The following is a 22,181-nucleotide window of genomic DNA, read 5'->3' as shown; positions in this document are numbered from 1 at the left end:
GTGTGAGGCTGAATGTGGGCCCTGTTGGTGTTCCTCTTTAGTTCTCTTGGGGCCAGCAGAGGGCAGGTGTGCTCCCCACCTGTCTCCTAGGAGTGCCTGGAGCACAGGCAGGAGGACTTCCCATCATAGCAGGTCAAGACAGAAAAGTACTGGAGGGTTATCCTATTCAACTGGCCTTTGTATCCTTGAACTCCTTTGATGACATTGCTTCAGGAGAACGATAAGAAAATCCCCAAGTGGGATCTGAGACCCACCGTTCCCCCTCTGTCCCGTGCCGTGCTATTGTTCTTACCGTGGATACGTTACATTCCTTATATGCCTTACATTCCCTGTAGACTCAGCTCCTTGCCACCCTAGTAAGGGAGGAGGACTATGCAAATTCTAACAGCACTGTTTCCATAGTTTCTAATAGTTCCTTTTCACTAAAAATTTTTAATAGTCTTTCTTTTTCTATAAAATTCAAGTTAATAGTTCCTTTTTAAGTAATTAAGCTCTCTAATGGTTCTTTGTTTAAAAGTCTCTTCTATTGGTGAAGCATGCTCCTGTTTTGGTGTGTGACTCTGTATGTATAGGTTTCCGTAAAGGATTAGGGACAAGCGTGCATTGAATGAATTGCTCCCCATTGTTTACTGAATGCACACAAGTTGCCCAGTGTTGGGGACACAAGAGTGAACAAGATGCCCTCAAGGAGTTTCTATTTTAATCCGCTGTCGTGTCCACAAAGGAGAAAGAGGATTATCTATTGCCGCATAACAAGTCACCCCAAAACATAGTGGCTTAAAATAGGACACATTTAATTTATATCTCCCTGTTCCCATGGGTCAGGAGTTCGGGAGTGGCCTCCCCGGGTGGTTCCGGCTGGGGGGTCTCTCGTGTGATTGCGCTGGGAGGTTAGCAGAAGCCACAGTCATCTGAAGGCTTGCTTGAGGCCAGAGAATCTGTTTTGAAGATGATTCTCTCACGTTGCTCTTGACAGGAGGCCTCAGCTCCTTGCTACGTGGGCCTCTTCATAGATGGCTTGAGTGTCCTCAGGACATGGCAGGTAGCTTCCCCAGAGTGAGTGATGAGACAGAGGGAGAGTGAGAGAGGAGAGAGTTTCAGTTTTTTCTATGATGGAGTCACATGCTGTGAATTCTGTCACATTGTATTTGTTAGAAATCAGTCATTAAACCCGACTTCCACTCCTGCTTCATCTCCTGAGGGGAGGAAGACCAAAGAATTTGTGGACTTATTTTAAAACCATCACATAAATATATAACTTTGTGTGTATATATCTTCCGAGGTGATGACTCCTCCGGATGCAAAAGCAGGCCCTTATGGCCACGTATCCATTCATTCATTTGTTCATTCATTCATTCAACAAATATTTATTGAGCACCCGCTACTTGCCAGGAATCCCAGCACTGAAACATTTTTCTTTGTTTCTTTATTGGGTCTCTGGGAGGAGTCAAAAATACTTTCAGCTTCATTAAAAATTTAAAAGGCTATTTCCTAGACTAACCAAGAAATAGACCATCTAACTAAGGTGAGGGTGCACTCCAACCAGTTGCAAATTAAGTGTGCAATTGTACTTGATTCAAGTGTATTCTGGGTCACTTTTTATTTTGGAAATTCTTCTTCTTTTGTAACGGTTGCCTAGCAACCAGAGCTTTACTCAGTTCACACCAGGAGTGTTTGAGCTGAGTTGCTCAATAGCATTAAAATTCACTGGGTTTCCCAAGCAGAAGAGAAACTGCTGGATGCTGAACCCAGATGGCCACCTGGCAGGGCCGAGGGTGGGCATCGAGGTGGGAAAACCCTGGAAGGAGCTGAGTTTGCCTGAGGGGCAGGGGGAAGGGAGGGATGTGCATACGTGGCTGTTATTCCTCTGTATAGATGGCGAAAAATGACATGATTTATATCGAAGAAAGGATAACATTTGTTTTCAGATGTCCTTGACACTTGCTTCAGCAGCCCTTGCAATGAAGCAGGAACGACACAGAAAATAGAACATGGCTTGTTTGCGAGTGAGTTCCTCACATCTGTGAACGTTCTACAGTTTTATGATTAGAGGCTGTAAATTTTAGGGATGCTGGCACAGAGATAACTCAAATCCAGCTGCTTCCCCAAATTTGCACTGGCCCCAAACAAGAAAATCTGATTAGGATCCTTTTTTATATATTTTGAAATAAATTAGATCCGGTAAACATCTATTGAGCACGTGCCATACACGAGAGTCTGGATGAAGTGCTGTCAAAGTGCAAAAGAATAATCATGTTTGGACCCTCTGATTCATTCATTCAATCAATCAATATTTATTAAGGGTACAACTTGCCAGGTACTCGGCTAGGCTCTGGAAATAGAGACATAAATAAAATTGATCTATTCCCTGTCCTCATAGTATTACATTCTAGTGGGGCTCATGACATAATGAGGAGGAAAGAAAAAGTGTAGCTCTCCTGAGGAAGGAGGAGGGAAAAAGGACTCCAGGAGGTGGGTGAGGGTTCTGACAGGTGCACAGGGAACCCAGGGCTGCCAGAATCCGAGTTTCTGGATGCTTTGCTGGGATTGCCATCTTGGATGTGTGGATTTTTATGTCACAGACCTGTTTACGAGCCCTACCAGCCCAAGGTGTCCAATGGGACCACAGGAAGTGAAACAAAACCGTAATGCCCTCCTTCCCACTCTCCCTCCCAGCGATGCTGTCATGAAAGGTTCATCTCTTTCCGAGTTTCTTCCTTTTATTCAAGGAGGGCTCTGAAATTTCTCATTGTGCTTGTGAATTGCCATCGCTGGACCCTGCAGGGCCTTCAGTGGGGAGTCATGAGAGGCTTGGGAACAGAGGAAAGACATGGTCAGAGATAGTTTTAAGATGAATTGAAGTGGAATGATGTTGGAATTAAGAAATACAATTAAGAGGCATACAGGACAGATGTTTTATTCCATCTGTCTGTCTATCTATCTATCTTTCTGTCTATCTGTCTGTCTATCTTTCTGTCTGTCTATCTATCTGTCTATCTTTCTGTCTATCTATCTGTCTGTTTGTCTATCTTTCTGTCTGTCTATCTATCTATCTAGTTAACGCTCCTTACCTTAGGGTATCAGCTCCTCAGTGTTGCTTTGGGGAACCATCCCTCCCACTCATAGTCATTATGATTTGGATGGGACTCCCCCACCCTGTGGCTGTGGTCAGTGGACTGGGTCTGACTATTGAGGGTACACACAGCACATTATTCTCAAACCACAATCATCACTTGCAGGACGTTTGCTGGAACAGTGGACAAGGCACCTTGTTATCAGTGTTGCCAAGTGGTAGGATGTGAGCCCAAAGCTGTGTTTGCCCTTACATGAGGGGAGCCTGACTGAAAGTGAGGTCAACTCAGCAAATTAAAGCAGAGCTATGGAGAGTGGTATTTGGTAACAGTGAGGCCCTGGACTCAGCCTTGCCTGAAGCCTTCATTTCAGTTTTGTTAGTCAACAAACTGTCTTCTTTGGTAAAAGTAGCTTAACCTGGAATTTCTGCCATTTTTGCAAAAAGAGCTCTTGGTAATGCAGCAGAATGCTTAATACAGGTGAACAATGAACAATAATAAGGTTTTAATGAAGTCGTTGGAATTAGGGAGGTTTTTATGTATAAGAACTATATATAAAAGAACTATAGAAGAGCTACAGCAAGAAGAACTATAGAAGAATATGGTGGATGATGGAGAGAGGGAAGAGCCAATAAGGTTTAGCCTCTCGATGATTAGAAGGATGGTGGTGTTCTTAACTAAAGAAGTCAGGACGATGATCTGGAGTGAGACAAAGGTGGGAAACCCATCGTAGATTGTGTTGAGTTGCGAGTGCCGGCTGGCCATCCAATCTGGCAGCTGGACATTTAGGACTAAAGTGGAAGAGAGAGACCATTTCTAAAATGGGAGGCAATAATTAAAATAAGTAGTGGTGAAATAACCAAGGGAGGGCCTGGGGGTGGGTGTCTAAGTCTGCTCGGGCTGACATAACAAAATGCCATAGAGGAAGTGGCTTAATAGAACTTTATTTTCTTACAGTTCTGAAAGCTGGAAGTTCAAGAGCAGGGTGTTTGCACTGTGGGGTTTCTGGTTTGCAGACAGTTGTTTTCTTGCTTTCCCTAGGTGCCTGTGCATGGGAGAGGGAGAGAGGGAGGGAGAAGGGAAGGGACGTATCTTTCTTTTCTTATGAGGGTGCTGTCCTATCAGACTAGGAATCCATCCTTATGACCTCATTTAACTGTATTGCTTCCTAAAAGCCCTATCTCCAAATATAGTCATATTGGGTGTTAGGGCTTCAATGTAGGAATTTTGGGGGGGGACACAGTTCAGTCCATAGCATGTACAGACCCAAGAAGAGGTCCCAGGTTGGGGACTCAAGAGCAGGGGGAAGAATGAATAAAGGTGCTGTCTTGTCACCATGCTTTTGTGTGTGGTTCTGATTTCCTGGGATCCATGACTTTTACGTCAGTCACTTCTTTAAGACAGCCCAGATGGTACCTCTTCCAGGCAGTCTTCACTGCTTGTCCCTCACAGGCACCTGAAGTTGGGCTTCTTAATACCTATTTCAGCTTCCCACCATGCTCCCACATTGTATTATCATTATGTCTGTGAGTTTGCTTCTGCAACAGACATAGCTAGGATTTCAAACCAGATCTTCCTGTCTCTAGAACCTATGCTTGTCCCATTCTGCTTTGCTGTGATGATTTCTAGCCCTACTACAGTGTGAGACAATTGAGAACCTAAAATGAAATGGTGAATATGAAATTGCCATGTAAATTATAAGTTAATACGTAATATAAGCTGACGTTACTGTTATGAGCCTGTAATCGGCTGTGTGTGTGTGGTTAAGGTGGCATGATTGCAAATGTATATAACGTTTGTGCATGTGTTCATTAATATGTGATAAATTATGTGTATATTTATATGTAAATATATAGTAGCTTTAGTGTTTTATGCGTTAGGAGTTATGCTAAGTGTCTTCATGCACGATATATGTATGATATGCACCATATGTGTACGGGAGTGTGAATGTGTGTGTGTTTATCTCAGTACTCAGGAAACAATGAAGTGACTGCCTTTTAAAATGTTCTCTGTTAAACAAGAATTTAGGCCAAAAAAGAAACGTATGTGGTATGTCCTGGTATCGGAACATTGTAAGTACTCACATTCATAATCTTGGATGTTGATATTACTAATAGTGATTAATCGTTACGTTGAGTTGGTGGTTTTTAGCTTCTTAAAACAGGGTCATGAGCATGATCCTGTTCGTTCTCACCGCAGCCCCATGAGGGTGTCTGATTTCTGTGTTGGTAGAAGCACAGGATTTGACTGTTGGCTCCTGCCAACTTACTAGCTTTGCTGTCTTTGTTTTTTTTTGTTTGTTTGTTTTTGTTTTTTTTAGCTATCTTGGTACTGGGTCGTGTGTTCTGTAAACGTCAGCTGGGTCCAGTTGGTCAATAGCGTTTTTCACATCTCCAGTATCCTTCCTGTTCTATCAACTACTGAGGGATGGGTATTAGAATCTTAGAATGTAATTGCTGACTTTTCTAATTCTCTTTTTGGTTCAATCAGCTTTGACTTTGCAGAGTTTTTAGTTGCAAGTTGTGGGAGAGATAGGCTGCGTTCTGCTTACTCCACCGTGCCTGGCCACTTGTCTGTTTCTTCTGCTAGATAAAAAGTTCAGGAGGCAGAGGCTGTAGGTCATGTGGCGGTGTTCTTTTCACACGGTGAGCTGGGCAACTCTGTTTAAGGGTGTGGACAAAGACCTTCACCTGCTATCAGGAACTCCTTTTCTAACCAGAAGGTGGGCACTTGATTGCCCCATGTGGACACAAGTGCAGTTTGTATGGATGAAACAGCACAAAATGCATGAATTTTTGGCCACTTTTAGGGAGAACATTTGAGGTTTCGTTCATAGAATCCATGGAAACAGAACTGTCAGATATTTTACTTAAGACTAGCAAATGACTACTACTGACTAGATTATGAAATAATATGACTTTATGGGAAGATGTGTGTTTTCAGAACCTCCACTCCTGTGAATGTGCCCCAGGCACTGACTTTTAGACCAGCCTGCTCACGGGGGATGCTGATCAAGGACAGTTCAGGTCCTCTCTGCTCACACGCAGGCCCCACGTCCACCGGGAGAGGTGCCCGCCGGCTCCGCACTCACATCTAAACCCGTTCACACGGTGCATCGAGAGCAACGTGAAAACATGCCGAGTACAGTGACCGTCTCAGTCTGCTGGGGCTGCCATAGCAAAGTCCACAGACCGGGTGGCTTCAACAGAAATCGGTTTTCTCATGGTTCTTTTTTTTTTTTTTTAAGATTTTTATTTATTTATTTGAGAGAGAGAGAGACAGAGATAGTGGGAGAGAGAGATTGAGCACGAGCGGGGACGAGAGGGAGAAGTGGGCTCCCCTGAGATCATGACCTGAGCCGAAGGCAAATGCTTCACCAACTGAGCCACCCCGGCGCTCTCCCGAATCTCTTCTTATAAGGACACCAGTCGGATTGGCTTTGGGCCGCACTTACACACTCATTTTAACTTCTTTAAAGTCCCGAACTTCAAATTAGTTCTGTTCTGAGGTACTGGGGGTTAGGGCTTCATCAGTGCCCTACAGTGACTGATTTTCGAAAATTAACAAATAATAGGGTTGTACCAGTGACAAACAACATGAGTGAAAAGGACAGAAAATTTCAGTTTGTGTACAAAGAGGAACTTTGAAAAGATGTAACTTCCTTATGGGTGCTTTTCGCCTTGGACTGTACTAACTCCAGAACTGTCTCTAATCAATAAATATTTGTTGAATGCGGAACTCCTCAAGGTTTAGTCATTCCTGAGCCACCTTTAAGATTTTTGCCATATCCTTATAAAACCTGTGCTATGATTTAATTCAATGTTTTTATTTCAGTTGACGCTCTACTTTTATATGAAGAAATCTGAACACAAAATATTTGTATCACTACCACAAATAGCAAATCAGTGTCACTTACCGTATACAGATGGCAATGATAAAATATATATGCGTGACATAAAACGTTATTAAATGCTCTCTTTCTGGCCAGGCACAAAATATGTACTGGTCATGCCCTTTGGGAAAGGCTGATTGGATGAATAGATGGGTGAGAGATGGACGGATGGATGGATGGAAAGAAACAGACTGTTTCTGTCTGTTCGTTGAATCAGGAGTTACGGAGCGTCTGGTCCACGACGGCACTGAATCGTCTCATGTCACAGTGATGGCGGAACAGACGAGGTCTAGGCCCTCGTGGTGCTCTGATACTAGCAGCTCATGTGAAGGAGTGGAGCCAACCTTGACCCCAGAGCGGGTTTGGACGGGGCCGGAGCTGGGTAGGAGGACAGCTTGAAAGGATGTAGAGTGGGGACACTGTTAGAGATCAAGGCGGCCCCCAGCTGCTGGGGACTGCTTCCCCGTGGCAGCGTCCCGGGTTGTCTTCCGCTCCAGCTTGACCTCGGCTGGGATGGGTTGTGTCAGCTGCTTCCTGTGATGTGTTTGGAACCATCTCTTAGTAATACAACTGTCTGTTCCAAACATCTTTACTTAGCATTTAGTGAGAGCCTGACCTTTTTCCACCCAAGGCCGTCACTTGTATCAGTGGCCTCTGTGTGTACTCTTAGCCAGAATAAATCCCCCCTGAGTCAGGGGCAATAGATCATGGGCTCCATCATTTACGGCCTATAAATTAAAGGGTGGCTGGCAAATCTGGCTTCTGGGCCTGGCTGCTCGCTCCTTAGATACACAGTGTCACTCTTTTATCGGGGGATAGTGGGGGCAGGCTGTTTGGTCTCCTTCTGAGCCCCCTGAAAGACAGTATTTACGGGCTATGGAAATACCTTCACCGCATGTTTATTTCTTTGAGACACTCTGCCCTAAACTCATTGGCTCCTTGTTCTTGCCTCTGTCCCGAGCTGTCTGGGCATTTAATGGCTTGGGTGGTGCGCTGTCCACATTTCCAAGGCTTCTCAGTGGTAGCAGAATACGCTTTTACAAACCCCACCACACCCAGAGTGTTTGGGGTTTCATAATGGCAAAGAGTGGCTGTCTTCAGCTCTCTGAGGTTGCATTCCTGAGACAGGGCGTTTCTCGCTTTCCACTGAGGCCACAAAGCTCCATTGACGGCTCGGACCATCCCATCCCTGCTCCTCGAGAGACTTGGCGCCACTCTTGGGGCTCCTGCCTCCCCACTTCACCTACGGGAACAGATGTGCCACTGTGGAATCTTAGATCTCGGGATGAGCATTGACTTTGTAGGGAGATTGTTCTCGGAGACATCTCTGCCAGGTTCGGATTTTGGAGAATTGTGCTGTCTCCATATTTGGACCTGAAGTGGAATCGTGTACGCAGTCCTCGTTTGTCTTGGTTGAGCCCAAAGATGCCTCATGTTGATGATGGGGGAATGGGGGGAGTACGAGGGAGTGAGCCTATCGGAATCGTGGGATGGCAGAGTGGAAGGTGCAACACTTTACCAAATGCAGGAACCCCCTGCCCCCAACCCTGACATCCCTGATGAGTGCCCATCCAGCTGCAGTCTGAGCGTGTTGGGCCCTAACTGATCGCCAGCCTTGGTGGGCATCTTCTGCCAGCTGGAACCTCCCAGCCTCCTCCATGCCCACCCCCTATGCCAAGCTCTCAGGACTCCTGCCATCCAAGGCAGGAGAGCTTTAAGAAACTCTAGATGAGGGGTGCCTGGGTGGCATAGCGGTTAAGCGTCTGCCTTCGGCTCAGGGCGTGATCCTGGCGTTATGGGATCGAGCCCCACATTGGGCTCTTCCACTAGGAGCCTGCTTCTTCCTCTCCCACTCCCCCTGCTTGTGTTCCCTCTCTCGCTGGCTGTCTCTATCTCTGTCAAATAAATAAATAAAATCTTTAAAAAAAAAAAAAAGAAACTCTAGATGATCTGGTGCATGAAACTGAACTTCAGGTCCCACTTGGGCTCCTCCTCTTATCTCCCATTTTTGCCCAGTCACTGGGACAAAACTGTCCTGACCCCGGGCTCCTACCCCTCTTTTATTCTCTGTTCCAAGTCCTTGTTTTCCTGATGTAGATACTTCTGAGCCCTTCCTTGCCCTAGTGAGATCTTCTTCCTGGGGCCTGTCGCCTGGTCTCTGAGCCCCAGCCCAAGATTCAGGTCTTGCTGGCTGAAGACAGTGCTCCTAGAGCTTCAGAGCCTAGACTGCTTCTGGTCTCTTGTCGCTGTGTTCTGTCTTCAATGGCCGGTGGTCACGCTGAGCTAGCAGCCATCATGAGGGAAGCTGCCCCAGAGTCAGCCTGTGGGACTGGATGCCTCCCCAGGACTTGCAGCTCAGCCCATGCACAAAATGTTTGACTTCAAGTCCTGGACCCCTGGACCATCTGTATCACCCAGCTGCAGCTAATCAGGGTATTCCTAAGCACCTACTAAACAATGAGAATGAATCTCCTGAGGTGGGAAATTTAGTTAACGATAAAATGTGCCCTGTATTGAATAAATACTACAGGCCACTTTGCTGTGCATGTGACATGCATCAGATCCCCAAAGCCCGTGAGGTAGGTGGTATTATTAGTAGTAGTATTGCTGGATTCGGAGCAGGGGCCCTTTAGCTGGAGCACCTAGCTTGGAATCCCAACTCTGCTGTTTTCCAGTTGAGTCCCTGGGATAAGCTGCTTAGCCATTTTATGGCTCAATTTTCTCATCCGTGGGGAAGGACTAGTCCTGCCCACTTTAAACAGTGGTTATGCATCTAAAGCATTTAGAACCATGCCTAACCAGGCTAGAGATGCCAAGTCACTTGTCCAGCAGTACATGGTGAGTAGTAAAGCTGGGACTTGCAAAAAGGCCCCCTGGCCTAAGGATTGGCTCTTTCTCAGCCTCTCACTGCCCCATTCCTCAGCCTTGGAATCCGGGGGATTACCTGGGCGATGCCTTAGGTGGCGACTCTTTGCAACAGTCAGATGCCTTGCTCTCATTGATTTTGAACTAGTCACTTTTCGTCTGTAAAGACCATGTTATTAATCTGCTTGTCAAGAAAGAAACAGTGTCTCTGGGATCTTGGTTAAGAGAATGGGATTGGCTTTGGCAACTACTTGCATCTGGGATCGGTCTCTGCCATTTCCCAGCTGGGTGATCTTGGGCAAGTCAGCAAATCTCTCTCCCCATCATTTTTCTTCTCCATAGAAGAAAGAGAATGACATTTACCTCACAAGGCTGCATCCGATTTGTTTCGATGACCTGAATCAGAGCAGGTGTGAAAGCACCTCGTAAACCTCTTTACACTCCACTTGTCTCGTCTGGGAAGTGGGATGGTCATACGTGCCCTGCAGAGGGCTCTGCACATCGCCTGGCCCAGAGTGGCTACCCGGTCGATATTAGCCGTTATCATCACAGTGCTTACGGCCTCCTGTAAGCAAGACCTCAGTTGCTTTCCTCTGCTGAAGGGTTTCGCCTATGCCATCCCTACGATTACCCTCCCGTCCCGGACAAATGCTTGAATTTGCAAGATTGTTGCCCAGCGTTAACGTTAGTGCACAGAGTATGGCTGTGAAGCAGATTTTTCCTCTGCCTACAGATAACTAGTCTCCAGGGAGCCTCAAACCTGTGACCCTGGCTTCATTAGCCCTGTGAACCGGCTGGCCCAGACTGCCCTTGGTAATAATTCCTGCCAGGTCACAAAGAATATTTTACCCCATGAGCCTTGGGTTAATACTAACCTTTGACCCTATTCACTTAAAAGGTAATAAGCAACAGAAGCATTCATTCATTTATCCAGCAAACATTTATCAAGGGACATTCTTGAGTTTCTTAGTTCATCCTGACTCAGTGTGCCCGCTGCTGACTCTTTGGGGCTGTGCATTCTTGCCGAGATAAGAACAAAGTCAGGTATCTGAGTTTCCTTGTCTTGGGGCCATTCATCACCTTTTCTCTTCTCTCCACACCCAATTGAGTCAGAAACTCACATTAAAAGGGCTTTGAGCTGATGACGCTGAGAAAGCCCAGGACCCAGATTCCCTTTCCTTTATGATCCCATTAGCAGGCTGATGGGTGACGGCCCTGGGAGGGAGCGGAGAGCAAGAAAGCCCCGCTGACAAATGCAGAACACATGTTCGCTGTCGCGAGGATGTGGCACTTCCTTTACACGTGCAGGTCTCCTTCATTCAGTTCAGCCCAGCAAGTTTTGGGTAAGCGCCCGATTGCTCATTTATTCAGTGATTTATTCATTCATCCATCAGACATTTTTTAAGTGTTGTATACAAGCGCTGCACTGTGCTGCACACTGGGCTGGAGACAAAAGCAATCTATAACGCTCACCCGCCTGCATTCTAATGGGAGACACGATTTGCATTTGCAAAACACCCAGAAAAGAATTGTGTGCACAGGGGAGAAGAAAAAATATTTATTTCATTTATCATTCATACATTAATGCACGAACACGTCCTTATTAATTACCAGCTGTGGGTCACGCAATGTGCTAGATTCTGGTACCCAGAGATGAGCAACAAAGGTAGTGTTTCTACCACCAGGGCAATGCGGAAGACTGCCTTAGACTAGCTGATGAAGGAACACCACCAGTAGGCTGAGGTCTCAGACACGAGGAAGAGATTGCTGTACCAAGCATGGGGAAAGGGCCTTCCAGACACAGGGAATGGCATATGCAAAGCCCTATTGTGGAAAAGAGGTGGGCATTTTCGAGGAGACATTTGGAAAACAGGGTAGCATCGGAGAGTCACAGTTGAAGGGGGATGAGATTGGAGAGCTAGGAAGGGACCAGATAGTGTAGGAGTTTGGACCCACCTCCCTCCCTCCCTCCCTCCCTCCCTCCCTCCCTTCTTTCCCTCCCTGCCTCCCCTGCCTTCCCTGCCTTCCTCCCCTGCCTTCCCTCTCTACCTCCCTTCCTTCCTTGCTTTCTCCCCTTCCTCCCTTTCCTTCCTCCCCCTCCTCCCCTTCCTTCCTCCCCTTCTTCCCTCCCCTGCTTTTCTCCCCTCTTTCTCTCTCCCCCCTCCCCCTTCCTCCTTCCCTCCTTCCTCCCTTCCTGCCTGCGTCCCCTTCCTTCCTTCCTTCCTTCCTTCCTTCCTTCCTTCCTTCCTTCCTTCCTTCCTTCCTTCCAGGATCAAAGAGGAACTGTTGAAGAGTTTGAAGCTGGGCATCATCCTAGTTCAATCTACTGTGTGTCTCTGGCATATCAGGCTTTGTGCCTGGGATGCTTCTATTAAAACAAATACAGTGAGCTTAGAAACCCTTCCAGTGGTATTTTTCCCTTTCTGGGAGCATCAGCAAGCCGAATGTGACCAGGTGCTCCAGAGCGTGGGATAGAAAATCATGCTTCTTGAACGTCTGGAGAGGGAGTTGGGTGACAGTTGGAGACAGAAGCCCCATGGATGGTGTAAGACTTGTGTGAGGTCTTCTTGGATTTGATTCGGAGAACGGAGAGTATGTCCTGGGCAGGGAGGACAGAAGAAGCAGAGTGAAGCTTGAGGAAAATCCTTCCTCCATCTCTCTTCTCTGTGCGTTGTTTCCTCATTTGTCCTCCGCTAACACCCCTACAGAGCAGGGATGATTATCTCTATTTTCAGATGGGGAAACTGAGGCCATAAAAGTAATTAGCCAAGGACACTCTGCTAGTTGGTGGCACAGACACTTGCCTGGAGTGGGAAGGGCTTTCACATCTAGGAGGCTTACCAGAGAGACAGCCAAGAGTTCTACAGCTGGAGAGGAGTTTGTGTTAGAAGAGGAATTTTGGCCGGTTTTGTCTGCCGTCGGTGAAGGATGGCATTCCACGTTTCTGACTGGCAATGCTTGAATAAGGACCAGGAGTGGGCCATGTGATGGCGGCAGCCCACCTGTCTGTGTGGCCAGTGCCAAATGGCTGCTCCCATCCAGGGCCCTCCCACGGCTGCCCCTCTGGCCTCTGTCACCAGCTTGAGTGTACGGCACCTGCTCTGGCTAGGACTGGAATTGCCTGGGGCTCTGAGGCCTGGTGACTGTGGGAATGCTGTCTTGGTCATGTTTCCCTTTCTAGGTCCAAGGCGGTTACTCTGAGGCTGGCTTGGCAGGATTGCATTGCTTTCTCTTGCTTCTCACCCTAAACTCATCTCTGAGCTCCCTGGGGAGACAGAGGCTCCCCTGCCATTCTCTCTGTAGGACCTGGAGTTTCTCTCCTTGCTAAGGAGACTCCTAGAAGGAACCATTATCCCCTCTTTATTCAGGCTGAACTGGCTAACCTCGCCTGGGTCTGTGGTGCCCCGGCCTCTCCAGGAGCCGCTGATGCTCCAGCTGGGGCCCCACTCAGACCTTAGGGACTGTTCCCTTGGCTGTGAACCCTTGGTCCTATCTAGGCAGGGCTGGCTTTATGGGCATGGGACCTGTGCAGGTGCACAAAATCCATGCTTAGAAAGGCCCTGTGCTGCGTTTAATGCGGTATTGTCACAGTCTCAAAATTCTTACTAGTTTTATCCTTGAACTTGTACTTTGACAGTGGATCTAATGGGACAATGAAGCACGCACAGTGTGATGTCCTTGGTGCTCTCATGTTCACACATAGTGTTTGTGGTGCCTGTGGGCACTGAAGTCTGGCGGACGTGACATGTGGGAGGTCAGCGTGACTCAGAGTGAGGAAGGTGGGCATGTTGTATCTACACTGACGGGAGTGGAGCTGCCAGTGGCCTCAAGAGGCCATGCTTCCTATTTGAGCTAGAACTTGCATTGAACACACAAAGAAGGCAATGACGTTCTAGAAGCATGAGCCACAGACGAATCCAACCCCCTCATAGCCACTGCTGTGTTACTTCCTGGTGTTCATCAGCCACTTAGGCCGAAAGTGATGGCATAGAACAAAAGGTGAAGATAGGTCATCCCATAGTTCCCTTCCTCTGTGTCCCTCCTTGTCATCCATGAGCCAGAGGCAGAGCGTTGGTAGAATATGTGTGTATCAAGAAGTCAAATAAAAATCGTCGACTTATTTTTGTGCTGTTCCCACCATCCTGGCAAGAATGGGACACCGGCTACCAAATTTGAATCGTGTAATTTCAGTGATTCTTCATGAGTTCAGTGTGTTTATATTTGCATTTAAAATTGGCATTGCATGATATGGAGATGAACAGTTCATGCTAATCAAGGTTTCAAAATTTCCCCCTTAGAATGATATTAAATAGCAAATGAGAAAACACCACGACTAATTGAAAGAGAGGCCAGGAAAGAGGAAAAAGCTTTATACTTTAGTTGCTGTAAGGACACTTTTTCCCTCTTTTTTGAAGAAGGGGCCCTGTATTTCTGTTTTGCACAGGGTCCTGCAGGTTATGTAGGTATCCCTGCACTCAGGGCTTATTTGATCAAATATTTTTGCAGTGTGTCACCTGAACAGCCACACGGCTTACCTGGGCTGAGAAGCCGGCAGAGCTTGCCTCGGCTCTTAACCATTCTCTGATTGCGAAATCATTCCAGGTACTGGGCATCCAGAGACAAACAGATCAATGGGGGTGGGGTGCCTGGGTGGCTCAGCCGTTAAGCGTCTGCCTTTGGCTCAGGTCACGATCTCAGGGTCCTGGGATCAGGCCCCACAGGGTCCTGGGATCGAGCCCCACATCGGGCTCCCTGCTTGGCGGGAAGCCTGCTTCTCCCTCTCCCACTCCCCTTGCTTTTGTTCCCTCTCTCGCTGTGTCTTTCTGTCAAATAAATAAAATCTTAAAAAAAAATAGATCAGTGGGGGCTGCAAGTCCCTGCTCTTCTAGGAATTTACAGTTTAGCGAGGGGAGCACAGAGCAGGCACCCTACTTTGTCTTTGCTGCTGTGTTTCCCAGAACCCAGTACATCGCCTGGTACATAGTGGATACTCCATAAATTCTTGATGAATGAACACACGATCACAAAAGCATCTGAATACTATGGCAGTGGGGGGGGTTATTATTAATGGGGGAGGTCAGTGTGGGTGCTAGAGAGAATGCAGCTTTCCAAAGGTCTGTCAGAGCAGGCCAGTGCAGACTATTCTCTGTCCTCATGGTTTTGATTGATTTTTTCCTCCATGCATTTTTTAGGGCTTTTTATGGGTGTCCTGCTTCTGTGTCTGTCCAGGTGAGGTTTTATCTTGGGATGAAGGGTAGACGGGTCCCAGAAAGTGAAGTTCGTGAATTTAAAGGGTTTTCTTATTCTGAGATCATGTTCTTCTTGTTAAAACGTACTTTTAGTGGGGAGGCAGCGGTAGGGTACCACTGATGATAACGGTCATGGCTCATATGATTGTTCTGTGTGGCAGCCAGTGTTCTAAATACATTACATCTTCAGTAACCCTATGAGTAGATACTGTTACAGGAGAGGAAACCGAGTGCAGAGAGGTAAAAAGCTTAGGCCTGTGTCATTAGGAGAAGAGGCATCTCAAGAATGGGCAAAGTGTCTGGGAGAAGCAATAAAAGGACTTGGCTTAGCTGCCAGGCCAGGATGGGATCCTCCCCGGCTGGGCAGTGGGGAGGGAGTCTGCAGGCTCCAGAGCAGAGAAGATTCAGAGGCACACCAGGGAGGCAGCAAGACCCATGGCAGGGAGAGCCGGCTGGTTGTCATGCGAGCTGCGACCCGAGGCAGCTGGCAAGGGATTCCCAAGGCGGAAGCCTGGCCCAGAAGCAGCAGAGAGCTGTCCAACCTGGAGCACCTGGGGACAGGGACGGGGCATCTTTGCCGTCCCCTGAGTGGACAGAAGCTAATGAGTGTGAGTGCTCCGCACCGCATAAGACCTTCAGAACCTTAACGTGACCCTAGTAGGGGGACATTCCCAAGTAGGGAGGTGGCTGAATTGTGGCTTACCACGGAAGTTGTTTGTTTATAGTGCCTTGTTTGTGTGATGCCAGAAGGAAGGAGCAAAGAAAGAAGGAAAGAGGAACAGAGGCAAGGGAGGTGAGAGGAAGGAAGGGAGGTAGGGAAGGAGGGAGGGAGGGAGGAAGGCAGGCAGGCAGGCAGGCAGGAAGGGAGGGAGGGAGGGAAGGTGGGAAGAAGGGAGGCAAGGGAAGAGGGAAAGGAATGCCAGCCCAGCATCCCTGGTGACTCTCCCCTTTCTCCTGGTTCCCACACTTCCCTCAAGGCAGGCAGTGGCCTCAGCTGTTTTACTGCGTGCGTGAGTGAGAACAGGGCTGTGTGCAGTTGGTCATGGGGAGCAAAGAGACCATTAGCTGCGGTGATTTATTGCAGGTCAGAGCACGGCACTTTCGTGCCTATCACAGAAGCCCTTGAAGCCTCATGATGAATTGGAAACCAGGTAGCGAAAGGGGAGGCCCTCACGCCTGTGGGAATGGCGTGGCGCTGTGGACAGAGCACAGGCCTGGGGCCCAGAGCGAGGTTGATGTCATCTTGGCTTTAGACCATGGGCCGACATCTCAGGGCAGATCACTTCTCTCTGAACCCTGTTTCCCTACCTGTAAAATGGGGCTGAGCAAGATGATTTTCTGTGGTGGGGGTGGGGGGTGGCCAGTTTCCTGGGCTTCCCTTGTTCTGTGCTCATCCGTGGTGAAAGCAATGCCCTTATGTCCCACCGCACCTGTCCGCGTCTCTTCCAGGGACCGGTGATGGCGAGTCACACTGTCCATGAGACCTTCCTTGCTTCCTTTAACCTCCTATGTCTTTGCCTTCCAAGTTTGTTCTGGAGCTGTGGAGACACTGGCTCATGTCCTGCTCTGGTTCCTTGCCTCCCTCCTCCCGACAACCAAATTCATCTCACCCCATTCTTCTGTGCCTCTCTGAGAAATGGATCGGACCTCCCGCATCATGCTGGAGTGTTAAAACCTAACTTCTGTAATCGAGTTATCCAGTAGACACAGACACAGATTAGTTATGAGAGGGATTTCTTCATCCCCTACCCGCCCGTCTGCCTTGGGCACAATGGACTTAAAACAGGAATGATGTGTTCGAACCGACACAGGTCTCCAGTGGAGCAGAGTGCACGATTCATACACGACTTTGAGGGCAACCGGACACTTCAGAGGAATGTCCTGCCTCCAGGAGGCTTATTTGGGCTCCCAGGGCAGAATTCCTCGATGACCTGTCCACGTTCTCCTGCCGTTCGGCCGGCTTCCTTCGCAAACTCCGAAAAGCACTCACTTCACTTGTTGCTCTGTTTCTCCGTCCCACCAGACCACGTATTTTCGTGATGCCTGAGAACTTCTGGAGGGCTTCGGGGCCCTCTCCTCCACCATGGAGCCTTGAAGGGGAAGGAGTGCACTCAGATGAAGTTCTTTGCGGTCAAGGCTGGATAAGGAGGGGTTGGGGTGAGGTTGGGAAAAGACCCAGCCTAGAGAAGAGAGACTTGAGTCAAGTGAGGGAAAAGGGGGAGCTGGAAGCAGAGGGAGGTCCAGAACACAAAAAAAGTAGAACCCATCAGGCAAGACCAATTTCAGAGAAAGGTCCTCCTACAGGCAGGTTTTATCGGGTGTCTCGTGAGGTTCACAACGTGAACCAGTACCTGCTGGCTGAACCGTTGGCCTGGCCCGGATGTCAGGGCAGAAGCCTGGAGATCTGAGAGCAGGGTGCCAGCTCTCATGCTAGTGGCTGGTCTGAAAATGGAAGCGTTGAGGCAGCAGCCTAGAAAAGGAGTGGCCTTTCAAAGCGTAGTCTGGGGACGATCCTCCTAGAAAATCACCTGCAGATTCTTGTGAAACATGCGAGCATCCTTCTGTCTGGACCTGTGAGATCCGTGATCTTTATGTATGCTGAAGGTTTAGAACCAAGTGAACTTGGAAGAGCAGCCCCAAAGAGGTCTCTTCGGGACCGTGAGAGAAAGGCCCAGGACAGGACTGAACTTGAACTCAAGTGGAGACGTAAGTGGAGGAGGTTTGGGGCCCGCAGCTGGCTGGTGGTGGAGAGTCTGGACTCGGAGGGGCTCTCTGACTGTCTCACGTAGCTCCTGGGAAAGCAGGCAGCGCAGAGCGCCCCGGGCATTTCTCCAGTCCTCCAGCCCAGGGCCACCTTCCCTCAGCAGCTGTCCGGCGTCCGTTGCCACCCCTGCCCCACGCTTGTGCAGACCGCCAGTGCCCGCTCTGTGCAGACAGCCCTGGCCTGCTTCCAAGACCCCGTGGTAGATAGGCCTCCTCTTGAAGGACAGTGCTGCACGAAGGGGTGATCTTAGCCTGCCTCTCAGCTGGCCCCAGCTGTTTTAGCTTGGGAAGGACCCTTCATTTGTTCTGGGATAAAACTCGATGCTTGCTTCAAGGTTTCTAGACCACCCAGGGCTTCAGGCCTGTTGGAAGAGGCCCTGGAAATGTTCTTGGCTCTGGACGTAGTCGTGGGGAGGGGAAGCAAGGGCCAGCAGCAGGAGTAGGGCAGTGCCTGGAAAGAGCACGGGCCTTGGACTGGGGTTTAGATCCTGGTCTGACTAGCGGTTGCCTTGGACATGTTGACACTTGGGCATCAGCGCCTCATCTGCATCATGGGAATGACGGAACTATCTCAACTGGTTCTTGTGAGGACGAAGTGAAAGCACGTGTGTGCACGCAGTGTCTTCGCTCTGTCTGCAGCCTTGGGAACCACGGGAATGTGCGGTTCATTACTGCGATACAGGCACGCTGTTCGGTGACCGTGTGTGCAGAGTCTGGAGGAAGGGCTGCAGGGAGCTTGCCTCTCAGCCTGCCATGGACATCTGTGAGCCCTGCGTCCCAGATACCCCCCTTCATTCTTTCTCCCAGCGCCCCCATGGTGCACCCCTCTCTGTCTGTCTCACTGCTCACCCACACTCTGGTTTCGTGAGTTCCATCTTGCACTCCTTTGATCGTGTTTAGGGTGGAATGAATGCTTTAGCTCACGTAAATCCCTTTGGTTGCTAGAGGTGGGGGGCAGAGATGGAGCGGGGTGGGGAGTGGGGGGCTTTTCTCTTGTCTTCACTCTTGTAGAGTGAAGCATCTCCAAGGCAAACCTTCTCTTTTGCTAATATAGACCACTGACCACCTTTTTCTGCAGAATTCTGGTATGTCGTTTTTTAACAGAGTCTGCATTTTTCTTTTTACTGAGACACCCTCCCAGGAAAAGACTAGAGAGGCTGAAAGACCCCCCCCCCAGTCTTCTACCATCTCTAGTGCGGTGTGAGCAGTCAGCGTCTGCTAGCCATCGTTGTAATTGGTGGAAATGATAGTAGCAGTGGTATTTTCAATGGGCATGTGAACGTTCTGACCTTTCTCTAGCATTCTAGAAAAGGGTGAGGTGATGGTGAATCAGTGGGCTGATGACAACATAACCTAGAGCAGAGGACAGACTCTCAGCCAGGGGGTCTCTGATGCATGAGCAAGGGTGGGGAACATGGCTGGGTGAAGCTCAGGTTATCAGCAGGCCATGGCAACAGAAACCTAAATATTATCTCTGACAAGCACACGGTAGCTAGGTCAGTCCCAACTCTGACAGCAGAGAAGTCAAGTACTTAGAAATGGATGGTGGCCTGTGTACAAGTGAACACCTTTAATCAAAGCATGGAAAAGCTAGAGCCTTTAAATTGTCAGCTGTTTGGAGGTGGGGGGAAGGGCACCGTATTTTTCACGGAAAGAGTGATCGGATTGTTGAGCAGTTTTGTAGCCAACACTTGAAATCATTATCTTTATTTGAGAGATGGAACAATGAGGCTCAGAGAGGTTAAATAACGTATCCAAAGACACACAGTAGTGTATAAAGGCAGGATTCAAACCCCAGGCCGGGTGCTCTTTCAGCTTTATTATGCTGTCTTTCAATAGAGACTCATTGTAAGGAAATATACTTTTATTTTTATTCAAATCTGTATTAGTTTTCTACTGTTGCTGTGAAAAGTTGCCATAAACTTAGGGGTCAATAAAAGCATAAATTTATCCTCTCACAGTTCTGGAGGCAGAAGTCCAAAATGAGTCTTAATTGGCTAAAATCCAGGCTTCCATTGCTTCTGGAAGCTTCCTTGCCTTTTCCAGCTTCTGGAGCTGTCCACATTCCTTGACTCAGGGCGAAGGGGTCACATCACATCACCTCCCTCCCTCCATCCCTCCATCATCATATCACCTTCTGTCTGTGACTCTGACCCTTCTGTCTCCCTTTATATGGACTGTGTGATTGTACGGGGTCTGCTTGGTAATCCCAGATTGTCTCCTCCCTGCCCCCCCCCCGAATCCTTAACTTAGTCACATCTTCACAGTCTCTTTTGCCATATAATGTTCCAGGTGCCGGGGTTGAGGACATGGGCATCTTTGGGGCCATTATTCCGCCTGCCACAATATGCAAGTAAGCCTTTAAGTCAGTGCCCTCTCCTCCCCTCCTAACACCTATAATCTGTGCTGTTCAGAACAGTTACTGTGCTAGGAGGAAGACCCTTAGGACTTGCCACATAGTAGTAACTGCTCACAGTTATTAAATGTTTATCATGAATCTGGCACAGTTTTAAGCTCCCTTAATACCAGCTTTATGAGGTCAGTACTAGTATTACCTGCACTTTTCAGGTGAGGAAAATAATGACATGGAGAGGTTAAGCAGTCTGCTCCAGGTCACTCAGCTAGGAGGTGGCAGACGGGAACCCCACTGTCTGGTCCCGGAGCCCGCGCCCCGCTCCGTGAAGCTGCCTCCCATGGCTGTGAGCTCCTGGAGGACGAGCCTGAGCCCGGTTCGCTGGCTGTTGTCTTCCCCATGGGGGTCCGTATGGTGCCTCACCACAGTAGGCACTGAATAAACACACTGTATTAATGAAAACATAAAACCCCAAGCATCGATGATTTGGTAGTTTCTGTGAATGGAATCATTAAGTGAGAGCAGAGAGAAGAAGAATTAGGTATTTTTGGCATTTTTGCCTGCCTCACCAAATCAAACCTTTTCTTTTATGCCAGAACTTCTATTATCTGAGCGTTGCGCTTCACAGATGATCTGATATGGAGCCCCCCTGAGGCTGAGGTCGTGGTCATGACTCATGGGTGCGCACTACGGACTGGAGACCTCGCCCTTCAGATGGTGGGGAGGGAGGGTCCCCGATCTTTCTCTCTCTTACCCTTGCCTTTGCCAACCGCTTGCTTGGCGATGCCACTTCTGTCCTGCCCTCCTCCCTTGCTGGCAGCAGCTGTTAGGCCCACATCTGTTTACTTGGCTGCAGTCCGGGCCTAAGAATCAGATTAGTTTCAGTGCTAATATGAAACCAACCCTGGGAGTTTGGGGCCCTGAGCTCTCTCTCTGGGAACACTCAGCCTCATATACTCTGGGGCTCTCAGCAGGTGAGCTAGGAGAAGAGAGAGAACAAACCCATCCCATCTTGGAACTATAATCAGAGACTCAAATGTGGCAGTGCTGCAGGGCCTGATCTTTGTGTGAACAGGTGGGGAGTCTAGTTTGTGGGGGTCACAGAAGGGGTACAGAAGAATCTCTCGCCTCCATACAACTTCTACCAAGGGGGCCTGGTGGGGGGGGGGTCCCTTTCTTCTGTGATAGGTTTTGCCTGGCTAGGCTGGCATGCATATATATGTGTGTGTGTGTGTTTATGTATATATGTATATATATATGTATATATGTATATACGTATATGTATACACACACACACACATATCTCCTGCAGATACTCTCTGGGAAGATACAAAGTTTGAGGATGCTAATTAATCACACCCTTTTTTTCCCACTCTCTGTCCAGAACTTACAAAGAATTGGAGAGAGGACAGGCAGTTGGAGGCAAAACAAATAAACTTAATTACTGTTAAGAACATTGCTGTGATGTCAGCCCCAGATGCTCATCTGCTTGGTGGCAAAGCCCATGATCTTGTTGGGCGGACCTGAGTCTCGCTGCGCTGGCGGCAGCGCTGGCCTGGGACCTGGGAGTCTGTACTGGTGCTCCTCACATACCAACTTGCTTTTTTTTTTTTTTTTTTTGCCACAAAAAGGCTTAAGTTGCATCCTGTTCCACTTGCATTCAGACCCCAGTATCCCCTGGCATTGCGTTTGATTCTTAATTCTTTGTGGCCGTGGGGTGGTGGAGTGTTTAAAGGGGGAGGGGTCGAGGGGGGTGAAGGCTCGCCTGGGTTAGGCTATTGCAATGGTCTGGACGCCTTTAAAAGCCTGCACTCCCTGGTGATATCATCATGCCCAGCAGATGGCGATATTACTACATGCAGGAGGGGTTTGGGCGGCTGCGTGGACCGCCACCACCTCCCTTCCCAGAAGAAAATAAGCAAACTGGTGTGGTTTTTGTTTTTTGTTTTCTCTTCTTCTTTGAAAAACGGGGAGAGAACTTTCTAAAA

This window comes from Ursus arctos, unplaced genomic scaffold (genome assembly GCF_023065955.2).
Source record: "Ursus arctos isolate Adak ecotype North America unplaced genomic scaffold, UrsArc2.0 scaffold_6, whole genome shotgun sequence".
NCBI lineage: Eukaryota > Metazoa > Chordata > Mammalia > Carnivora > Ursidae > Ursus > Ursus arctos.
The sequence above is the reverse complement of the archived record's forward strand: the minus strand, read 5'-3'. Positions refer to the sequence as shown.